Genomic DNA, 12209 nt, shown 5'->3' on the forward strand with positions numbered 1-12209 from the left:
TTGAAATGGTAAAATAAATTCCTTAGAGAATAGCTTCACCCCGAGATGTTTATAACTTTGAAACACCCTTGGAATATGATTTTAAAGTTCTAAAATATTTAATCCTGGATTTTTTTCCCTCAGACAAACATATATCAACATCATATAATGGTTCAGCCTGGCCAAAACGAATTCCTTCTTCAAAAACATATTCAAAACGTGAAAAGATATATCCAGGTAACTATTTATAAGTGGTTTTAATGTATTATGCAATTCTGAAAATGAATAAGTTTTTAAGTGCAAGGAATATTTTAGAAAACATGAAGATAAATAAAAATGTCAAGATATATATGCACATTTAATTACTTGGAGTTTAGTAGTTATCATGTCTACTAGTAATTTAATTTGACTGTTTTGCTGTGTTCCTCTTTGCCTATTTTTACGTTGTTACCAGAAAAGGTTTTTATACAGTTCTCTCCTGGGCACCAAACAGTAATTGCAGCAAGTATGTAATATGTTAGATGAATTTTTGGCTGTGCTACAAAGCAAATACATTAAACTGTGTCTTAACACAAGACGTTAAGGCTCTGCTATATCTACCATAGACAAATTGGCTGGTACAGGCTGACAGGACATCCAAGATATTTTCTTTACATGTTTCTAAACCATGGAATTTTGAAAGACAACATAATCCCTCTGGTTATTATCTCTAAGTTTAAAAGCCAACAGCTGCTAAACCAATTGAGAATGCTAAGAAAACATAATTTTATTTATATTTACCATAAGAATTCCCTAGACATTTTCTGAGTACAATTGATGTTTTCTTTGCAAGCCTGGTAGGCACTTCTTCTTTCTCCTATGGTATACATTAGAGGTTAGTGTACTCTCTTAGACAAACTGTTTTTTATTTGTTCTTAAATTTGCTGAAGAAAATTTTGTTCCAAACACAGTAGCTAGCTTGAACATGGAAATTGCTCATCTTTTCTTGGCTATTTGCCATTTTATTCTGTAGTGAACAATTGAATGGAATCATTTGATAATTATTTATTCTCAGTCAGTGTCCAGTGATGCCTCTGACAACTGATTTGGCCACTTTAAACGAAACTTTGGTCAGCTTTCTTTAGAATGTCTAGCCTATGTATTTATGACCTGCCTTTTATTTGAAGTCTTGAAAAGCCACTTGCTAATAAATTGTTTTTAAATAGCTTAATAAATATTTTACTTGAATATTTGAGTCAGTACACACAGGCTAATTTGCGTGTGTGTATATTTCAGAAAAGAAGAAGACAATTTATAATGGTTATAAGGGTAAAAGTTCTTCAACTTAGTTCTTTCCTCTCTGGGGAAGAAAGAGAGGGCTTAAGGAAATGCCACAGCACACCGAATGGTAGCCCCTGGGATAATTTGTGTTGGTTGGGAGATTCTTTATCCTGACTACATACTGCATCCATTCTCATCCAAGGACCAAAGAGTATCCAAACCTACAAAAAAATAAAAGCAGGAACTCAAATATTCGTTCTTCAGGCTTAACATTTGTTAGTCATGTTTAAGACCTCCACAACTTGCTTTATAGGACCGTGTAAACTTGCAGTTTCATTATGGCTTTTACAAAACGAAGTGGAGTTATAAGAAATCAGAAAATCACATACCCAGTGTTAGGGCTAGAATAATCTGTTAAGCGTGCTCCATATGGCAGTGCTATACTCAGCACTTTTCATGCCTAATTTTATTTAATCATCATAAAAACTGGCCAAATAGGTATAGTCTCCTGGCTTAACAGATAAAGAAAATGAGGTGTAGAGGCCAAATATCTTAGGCAATATAAAACTTCTCATAAGTGGCAGTTTCTGACTTTAAACATAGTTCTGTCTGACTCTAAAAGCGTCTCACAAAAAAATTAGACATGACATTTAAAGTATACTCCAGTGCTTTTTGTCATTTGAATGACCATGCATCAGACCTCCTGATCTGGCTTCTGCCTTCTGAGGGCCTAATTCTATCCCATCCTACCCCATAGACTTCTTTTCAAAGCTATTAAAGTTCTTCATATTTAGTAGAAGACTCCCTTTCCCTTTTAATTTACAGTATAGAGTGAGATATTATAGCACTTCTGAGTTATGTGTACTTCCATTAAATAAGGTTTCTTTTCTCTTTCTCAATATATATTTCCCTCTTTTCTGAAACATGTTCCCTTACATTACATGAAGCTCAGAAGCCCAGGTACCCCATCTGATGTTTGTCTCAGCCCCATGCTCTCGATTCTGGCTCCACATTAGAATTAACTGGTGAGCTTAAAACAACAACCACCAAAAACCAAAACAGTTCTCAGTCACCACTTAGACCACCAGTGAAACTGATGCTTCATTATACTTTTGTTTCCTCCCCAACTTTCTGAGACATTTTTTAACTTACAAGATAGTTTACTATTCTTTAATTTACAAGAATAGTTCAGTGAACAGCCATGCGTTCTTCACCTATATTCACCAATTAACATTTTGTCATGTTTACTTTCTCTTTTTCCTTGATTGTATTTATATATCTGCATAAAATGTACAAATACGTATTTCTTTATTTTTGTTTTTTGGAACCATTTGGGAGTTAGTTGCCAATATTCTCACACTTCATTGCTAAATACTTCAGCATGTACCTTCTAAGTTCAAGGGCATTCTCCGATATAATCACACATGACTATCATATATAGAGAATTCTATCAATGTTGATAGAATTGATAGAATCAACAATGCCTAATATTCAATCTGTATCAAAATTTTCTACTTGTCTGATAATGCTTGTAATAGCAATGCTTCCACAAAATGTAGTATGCACCGAAATCACCTGACAATCTTGTTTAAATTGTAGTCTAATTCGGTAAATCTGGGTTGGAGGCTGAGGTTCTGAATTTATAATAAGCTCGTAGGTTCTTGGGACCAAACGTTGGGTACGACAGCCGTAAAATTGTTGGTTTTTTTTCTCATCCAATTTCCAATTAAGCATCATTCATTGCAATTGGTTGTCATGTCTCTATTTAATCTCTTTTTAAAAATCTTATATCTCTTTAAAAATTTCCCAGGATTTTTTTTCCATCCTTGTCCTATACATGTGTCTTTTTAGAGACAGAATCTTGCTCTGTTGCCCAGGCTGGAGTGCAGTGGTGTGAACACAGCTTACTGCATCCTTGACATCCTGGGCCCAGGTGACCCTCTCACCTCAGCCTCCTGAGTAACTGGGACCACAGGCTCATGCCACAATGACCAACTAATTTTGTCATTTTGGGTAGAGATGGGATCTCACCATGTTATCTAGGCTGGTCTCAAACTCCTGGGATCAAGCAATTCTCTCACCTTGGCCTCCTAAAGTGCTAGGATTACAGGCATGAACCACTGCACATGCCCCATGTCATATAAATTTTAAGAGTTCAAGCCAGTTGTTTTGTAGGATATCTTCTAAGGTGATTTGTTCATTTGTTTCCTCCTAATTACGTTTAGATTAAAATATTTTTTTTTGCAAAAATACTACAAAGATCAATTAGTTATTGTAAAATCTACACAAGCATTGTATAGATTTGCCCTAATGCCCTAAGCAAACAATTCCATGCAGGTGCCCTTAAGGAACTAGTGAAAGGGGAAGAAAAATGCTTTGTGAAGAACCTCCGCTCTGTGAATTTTACAAAAGTTAGCATTTCTTGTACTCTTTGAAGGACAAGAGAAGGACAGTGCCCAATTCCTAGTGAATCTAAATAAAAACAACTTGTTTGGTTATAAATAATTTGTTTATACAAAAGTTTCTTTTAACCTACTTGTTTTGTATTGCATGTGTGTTCTAGCTATGGAAGTATTTATAGGAGTAGGAAATACTGCATTATGATGATAATGTTGATGACATCTGTTTTCAAAAAACAGAATTTGTTTTGAAAATTGAGAAAGCGTGTAAAGTAGATGTTCATGAATGAAATGCCCTGGCATGATCTGATGTGATATGATAGTCTATTGTAAGTTCTTGTAGAGACTGTCTTGGTCATAAACGATGGAGTAGTGCTAAATGTTTTAACAACTGGCTCTTTTCCCCCACCTCGCTCCCCTCCCCCAGAAAAACCAACTGGAAAAAATCCAAAACAAAATCGCTCTGGTTTTTCACATTTGACAATTAGCGTAAAGCAAATAGTTTCTCTACAGCCAATTTCAAGCTATAAATGTGACATCAGTACACTTGCAAAATTCCTGAAAATGTGTCAGTTCTCACATGCTTATCTGAGCCCACTCCAGTACATTACTGGTTTTAAGGAGAGAAACCCAACTCAATTTTATTCATGGGAAAACTGGAATTCTTGGCTAATATAATTGAAGAGATTAGGGACAGAGCTGACCCCAGACCTGGCTGGATCCATATTTCCTTCACCAACTCTTGGCTCTTAGCCAGTTGTCCTTCTCCATATACTGCAGTTACTCCAGAAGCTCCAGACCTAGATTTTGGAGCAGAATAGGCTTAGATTAAGAATAGTAGCTCTAGCTCAGATTAGCTTGAAACATCAACCTACCACATGTTTGCCACTATAAACATGGACAACTTAATATCTCTGTGGGCCAATTTCTTCATCTGTATGTAGAGATAGTAATAGTATCTGTCACTGGGTTTTAGACGTTTAACAGATAAATACTCAATAGTTTAGAATTCTTGGCAAAGAGTGAGTAATCAGTCTTTTCATTAGCATCATCATTCTCAATTAACATCAGAAGAAATAAGTCTTTCTTATTCAGCTAAAGCCTGAGTATTGAACCTCATCTAACGATGTAGAAAACATGCTCATCCTTAATAGTTGTTCAAGCTAGGGGATTAGCTAATCTTTGGGTCCCGGGGGTCGTCGTTACTCACATTAAGTAGATTGAAAATGGGAAAAAGGTGATTCCCTAAAAAATGCCCTGATATACTTGACCTAAAATGAGAGCAAAAAATATATGTTAAAGAACAAGCCAAAATCATAATTACTATACAATATTTGTTAAAAATATAGTTTTCAAAAGAGTTATGTGAAATACATGTGATCACATCAAAGTTGATCTTAGTGACATGAAGCTATGCTTTGGGTAGAAAAATCAAGGTGACAAAAATTATCTATGTATAAATTCATGGAAAGTGCATTATAGTAGTTTCTTAAAATGCAAAGACCATTGGTATTTGTGATCTCATAGGAAATTTACTCTAATTAACAAAGATATAATAATATCTGTCAAATTCAGCACACTTTTGTTTTAATCATTGCAGAGAGGTAAACTTACCAGTGTCTGAAGTTTTACTGCATTACTTGGTTACTTGAATTATTTATTCCATATTTCTAATTGTGTAGTTTCTGTTAACTAAATGTGCTCTTTCCCATCGTATCTCTTTCTCCCTCTGATGTGTATTTAAACACATGTAATAGAAAGGTGTGATGAACAATGGTCTTTATTTGTGAGGAAATATCCACTAAGACGTTTTTCATTAAACTTTCAAATGATAAGTTTAAATAGTTGCAAAGGGTGTAATTTTCAACATTGTTTCAATACTGACGTTAAAGGTAAAAGTTTTCTCATTCTTATTATGAATTTGTCTAATGACATCTTATAATTATTTGATACTTATCATCTACTTTAAAAATACAAGAACGATAATCTTAATTAAAGCCAGTAGAAATGGTAAGTCTGTTGTATTGGAACCACGACCCACTCCTTTCACCACCTCTCAGTTTAGTGTGACGGAAGCTCTACTCTGAATGGATGGAGCCAAGAACATAGAGCTCTTTCTATGTCTAGATTCTAGTCAAGAACTATAGTATGTGTCTGGGGGGGAAGAAAGCTGCTAACGTTTCTTATCCTCCCCAGTTCCCAACTCCATGTTGCTAGAGCTCTATTTTTCAGGCCTGAATCTTGTTTTCATTAAGCCCCTTGATAAAGCAAAAGTTCCAAGAGATTTGAATCTTGTTTTCACCAGCCCCATGCATAAAGCAAAAGTTCTATCTCACATGCAGCAGACTAGGAATCATTGGACCCCAATTACCTTTGCCTCAGATGGAGCATGGGTGGAGGTCCCATGCCAGGAGGCACAAGTCATAAAGACCAGAAATTAGCACCTCTGCTTCATGCCCCAATTGTAAAACAGGGGTGTCACTCCAAAAGAATTTAGTGACTATCCCTGCTCTTAGCATTAGCACTGAGATTTTGTGCAGGTAGAGAGTAGAAAACTCTGAAGCGCTCCAAAGAAAAACCAAATTTATTTGAAATAGAACATAGTGTGGGGAAGTTTAAAATTATGGATGCTCTGAAAACAGTGGTGATTCGAGATAAGTAATTAAGAGGAGGCTAGTCTCTCTGAGAGAGGAGCAAACTAAACTGCAAACCAGCTAGAAGTTTACCAAAGACAACCTGGTAAAGAGACAATTAAAAATAGCTCTTTTGGGATCGGAACAAACTTGGAAGATTGGCCTCCAAGCTTAGCTCTCTGAAGGAGTCAGAATTTGCTCAGGTTAAACCGTGGAGCAATTTATGCCCTATACATTGATGACACAACAGAGCATTAAGCTAGCAATGTATGGAAGCTAATATCTCAGTGTGATACCAGTAGAGGTGGACAACTTAGCGGAGAAAATAGGGCAAGGGGCAAAATGAACCCTGCTAAAGCCCTTGTTATCCCTGTTTACTGTGGACATGCCAAGGCTACATCCTCTGAGGAATGACAACAGAGGCTGCATATTGTGGGAGAAAATAGATTTTACTCAAGTATTTCAGCAAAGTCACTCAAAAATTAAAAAGCAAACAGCAACAAGCTTCAGGTTAAGGCGAGAGATCAATATTCAGAGTTACTACAATATATTGTCACAAATGTTGAGTTTTCAGTAAAAGATTATGATACATGCAAAAAAACAGAAATGTATAATTCACTTATAGAAACACAGAAGGCCATAGAATACCTCCTGTGAGAGGAATGTGATGTTCAACTGTGCATCGATTTTTTTTTCAACTTTTATTTTGGCTTCAGGGGTACAGGTTTGTTTATACAGGTTTGTTCTAAAGATAAACTGCATGTCCTGGGGTTTGATGTATGTATTATTTTGTCACCTAGGTCATAAGCATAGTACTTGATAGGTAGTTTTCAATCTTTACCCTCCTCTCATCTTCCGCACTTGAGTAGGCTCCAGTGGCCGTTCTTCCCTTCTTTGTGTCCATGTGTACTCAATGTTTAGCTCCTACTTGGAAGTGAGAAGGTGCAATGTTGGTTTTCGATTCCTGTGTCAATTCCCTTAGGAAAATGGCCTCCAGCTCCATTCGTGTTGCTGCCAAGGACATGATCTCATTCTTTTTTATGGTTGTGTAGTATTTCATAGTGGATATATGCCTCATTTTCTTTATCCGGCCTACCATCGATGGGCCTTTAGGTTGACTCTGTGTCTTTGCTATTGTGAATAGCACTTTGATGAACATACGCATGCATGTGTCTTCACAGTAGACTGTATATACCCAATAATGGAATTGCTGGGTCAAATTGTATTTCTGTTTTAAGTTCTTCGAGAAATTGCCAAACTGCTCTCCACAATGGCTGAACTGATTTACATTCTGACCAGTAGTGTATAAACATTGCCTTTTTTCTGCAGCCTTGCCAGCATCTGTTATTTTTTGGTTTTTAATAGTAGCCATTCTGATTAGTGTGAGATAGTATCTCATTGTGGCTTTGCGTTGCATTTCTCTAATGATTAGTGATGTTGAGCATTTTTTCACATGCTTGTTGCCTGTGTATATGTCTTCTTTGAAAAGCGTTCATGAGCAGACAATGCTCATTGAACATTTTAACAAGTAGAGACTATTAATGGGTAAAAACCATGAAAAAACCCTAACGAACTGAAATTTTGGAGTTGAGCACACAATAACTGAAATGGAAAAATATAGTATAAGAGCTCAAGGGTAGATTTGAGAACTGCAAGAGAAAGAACCAGTAAATTTGAATATAAATCAACAGAAATTATGCAATCCGAAAAACCAAGAAAAAAAGAAAGAAAGATGAACAGAGCCTAAGAGAAATATGAGGCATTTTACCAAAATGTAAGGAAGGAAAAACTAATGGCTGAAATTCCTCAAATTTGGTTAAAAGTTAATGTGCATATACAAGAAGCTCAACAAACTCTAAGTTGGATATACACAAATATATCTGCATCCAGACACATCATGTTAAATATGATAAATACCAGTGATAAAGGCAAATTCTGGAAAACAACAAGATAAAAATGTTTTGTTACATAAAATAGAACCACAGTATGATTAACAGCTACCTTATCATCAGAAACAATATAGGCAGTTTTCACTGTAGGCCAAAAGAAAAAAAAGGGTCAACCAAGAATCTTTGTCCAGAAAACCAGTTTTAAATGCTGTATTTCAAAATTAAAGGCAAAATGAAAACATTTCCGGAAAACAAAAACAGAGAATTTGTTGTTGCCAGTATGCATACCTTAAATACTAAAGTAGAATTTTCAGGTGGAAAGCAAGTGACCTGAGTCAGTATTTCAAATCCACATGAAGAAACAAAGTATGCTGATCAAGGTAGTTGTGTAACTATAAAACTATCATAAGGGCCTATTTCTCTTCCTTCTATACTCTGTTTTAAAAGTTTGTAAAACAATATATAAAATTATATTTTTTAAGCCAGTAATACTTAGAAATGTAATATATTCAACAATAGTCACACAAAGGAGGCAGATGGAAGCAAAACTGTATGATGGCAAAGAAATGACACCAGATAGTAACACAAATCCATAGGAACAGGTGAAAAGAATTAGAAATTATAAATAAAAACATGATTAGTCTCTATTTATAGAACAAACTATAGAAACATACTTTACCTTTTTTCCTCTCATCTCCTTAAAGACATACAATTATCTTAATTAATAAATATAACAATGTGTTATTGGGTTTGTCATGCATAGAAATGTGACGTATGTAACAATAATAGCACAGAAAGGAGGAAGTGGGAATAGACCTATATAGGAGAAACCTCTTATATATCACTGGAATTCAATTAGTATAAATATGAAATAGATTTTGATGTTCAGAAATATTTAGTAAGCCATAGAGCAAATGAAAAAATACTATGAAAAATGAGGAATGATTAAAGGAATTAAATATTATACTAGAAAATATTCATCAGTGTAAAAGAAAGAGAAACAGCAGAACAACAAAGACATTAGACATATAGAAAACAAGGTAAAATCGTGTACCTGAATCCAACTATATCAATAACATTAATTGTGAATGGATTAAAAAATGTAATCAAAAGGCAGAGATTGTGAGAATAAAAATGAAGATAAAACTATATGCTGTCTACAGAAAACACTCTTTTAAATTCAACAGAAACAATTAGCTGAAACTAAAAGAATAGAAAATATATACCATGCAAACAATTGTAAACAAGAAAATAAAAGATTTGGACAACTGTAAAGGAACTAGACCTAAGATACTTCAGCAAAACATTCCATTTAACAGTTGTGAAATAGATGTTTTTCTCTAGTGCACTAGAAATATTTTCCAGTATAGATCACAGTCTAGGTGATAAGAGAAACCCAGATAAATTTAAAATGATGGAAATTGTGCAGTGTATGTTTTCTGAATATAATGGTTTCAAATGTAGAGAGAAAAAAATTGCGAAAATCATCAATATGTGGAAATTAAATAATACACATGTAAATAACCAAGATATCACAAGAAAATTACAAGGGCAATTAGTCAATACTTTGTGTTTAATAAAAGTAAAACAAAGCATACCAAAACTCATGGCAGGTAAGTAAAGCAGTGCTTAGGAGAATATTTATAAGTTGTAGATTCCTATATATTTTTAAAAAATCTCAAATCGATAACCTAGCCTTATACCTTAAGACACTGGAAAAGAAGAGCAAATTAAACCCAAAGCAAATAGAATGAAGCATATAATAAAAACTAAAGCAGAAATTAATGAACTAGAGAATATAAATAAAGAAAACCAATAGAGAAAGTCAGGGAAAGCAAAAGTTGGTTCTTTGATAAAATCAGGAAAATTAAAAATCTTTAACTTGACTGACCAAGAAAAGGAGAGATAGGCTGAAATGACTAAAATCAGGAATGAAAGATGAGACATCACTCCTAATACTATGAAAATAAAAAGAATTAAGAGGCAATACTGTGGACAACTATATTTCAACAAATTAGATAACTTAGATAAAATAGAAACCTTTCTAGAAGACACAAACTACCAACACTGACTCTAGAAAAAAAGAAAATATTTGAATACCTCTATAGGAATAAAGAGATTGATTAAGTATTTAAAAACATTGCCACAATTAAAATCGGGCTCAGATGGCTTCAATATTGAATTATAACAAAAATTTAAAGAAGAATTAGTACCAATTTGTCACAAATTCTTTCAAAAATGCAAAAGATGAAGGAATGCTTTCCAACTCATGTCTACGAGATGTTCGTAGACATTACAAGAAAACTACCGACCCAGCTTTTTCTATGAATACAGTCACTGAAAAATACTCAACAAAATTCAATTACACTAAATCTGACAGCTTTAAAATGGGATTATATTCCATAACCAAGTGAGATTAACCCAGAAACAAGGTTAATTTAACTTCCCAAAATAAATTTCCTTAATAATAATAATAATAATAAACCATGATAATATAATAAAGAGTAAAAGACACACGATCATCTTAACAGATGAATAAAAAGCAGTTGATAAAAGTTGACACACATACATTACACAAAATATTCCACAAACTAGAAACAGAAAAAAACTTAAAATCCACAGCTGACATCGTACTCGCTGAAATACTGAAAGCTTACCCCTAAGATCGGGAAAAAGACAAGGATGCTCATCATTATCATTTATAGTCAAGACAGGGAATTGTTGCAATATAATCAGTTAAAAGGCTTCCGGATTGGAAAGAAAGATGCAACATTGTCTCTATTTGGATACAGCATGATCTTTTATTTAAAAATTCTGCAAATCTAAAAATTATTAAAAATAAGTTTAGCAACTTTGCAGGGTGCAATAATAATATACAATAATGGATTGTGTCTCTTTACAGTAGCAATGGACAAACTGAAAATAAAATGAAAAAATCCCACTTATAATAGCTTCGAAAAGGAAAAAATACTGATAAATTAACTTAACATAAGATGTGCAAAGTTCGTATTCTGAAAACTACAAAAGATTGTTGAAAGAAATTAAAGAAAACCTTGAAAAATGTAGCTATGCTTGTTCATAGATTGACTTTGTAGTCGATATGCCAGTGTTCTCCAAATTGATCCATAGGTTCAATGCAGACCTTATCAAAATCCCAATGGACTTATTTTCAGAAACTGAGAAGCTGATTCTAAAATTTATATGGAAATTTAAGGGGTCCAGAATAGTGAAAAAAATGATGAAAATGGAAACCAAATTTGGAGGACTTACACTTCCTGATTTCAAAATCTACAAGTTACCACAAAACTGAAGTAATCAAGACTATTTTCACTGGCATAAAAATGGATCTATATGCCATTGGGACAGGATTATAAGACAAGAAATAAACTTTTATATGAATCAGTTTATGTTCAATTGATTTCCAACAGGAGTACATAGGCCATTCAATGGGGAAAATAATGGTATTTTCAACAAATGGTGCGAAGACAACTAGATAGCTACATGCAAAGTAATTAAGTAGCACAACTGCATCACATTACAAAAATTAACTCAAAATGGATCAAAGAACAATATTCCATTTTGGAACATTGGATCACTCCAAAAAAGAAATCCACACCCGTTAAGAGTTACTCCTCATTTCTTCCCAACTCCTGAAACCTACACGGTCACTAATTTCCTTCTTGTTTCTACAAATAGATTTTTGTTATGTTATATAAATGGAATCATACATTATTGTTTTGTGAATTACTTCTTTCACTTAGTGTGTTTTCAAAATTCATCCATGCTCTCACATGCAGCAGTACTCTATTACTTTTTATAGCCTAATAGCACTCCATTGTCTGAATATGCCACATTTTATCTATCCATTTATCAGAGAATGGAAATTTAGGTTGTTTCCACTTTTTGACTGTTATAAATAACGTTGATATAAACATTTGTGTACAAATGAACATTTGTACAATATGGACATATATTTTTACACCCCTTTGTATGTAGCTGAAAATGGAATAGATGGGACTTATGATGACTCCATGTTCAGCCTTTTGAGG

The 12209-nt window shown here is 34.0% G+C and overlaps 1 pseudogene; it reads left to right on the forward strand.

Annotated features, from left to right (window-relative positions):
- Positions 1-12209, forward strand: part of LOC135275247 (uncharacterized protein C12orf50 homolog) — a 65942-nt pseudogene that overhangs the window by 36769 nt on the left and 16964 nt on the right.

The sequence above is a fragment of the Aotus nancymaae genome, unplaced genomic scaffold, assembly GCF_030222135.1.
Source record: "Aotus nancymaae isolate 86718 unplaced genomic scaffold, 86718_ANA_hifiasm-v0.15.2.pri h1tg000016l, whole genome shotgun sequence".
NCBI classification, from domain to species: domain Eukaryota; kingdom Metazoa; phylum Chordata; class Mammalia; order Primates; family Aotidae; genus Aotus; species Aotus nancymaae.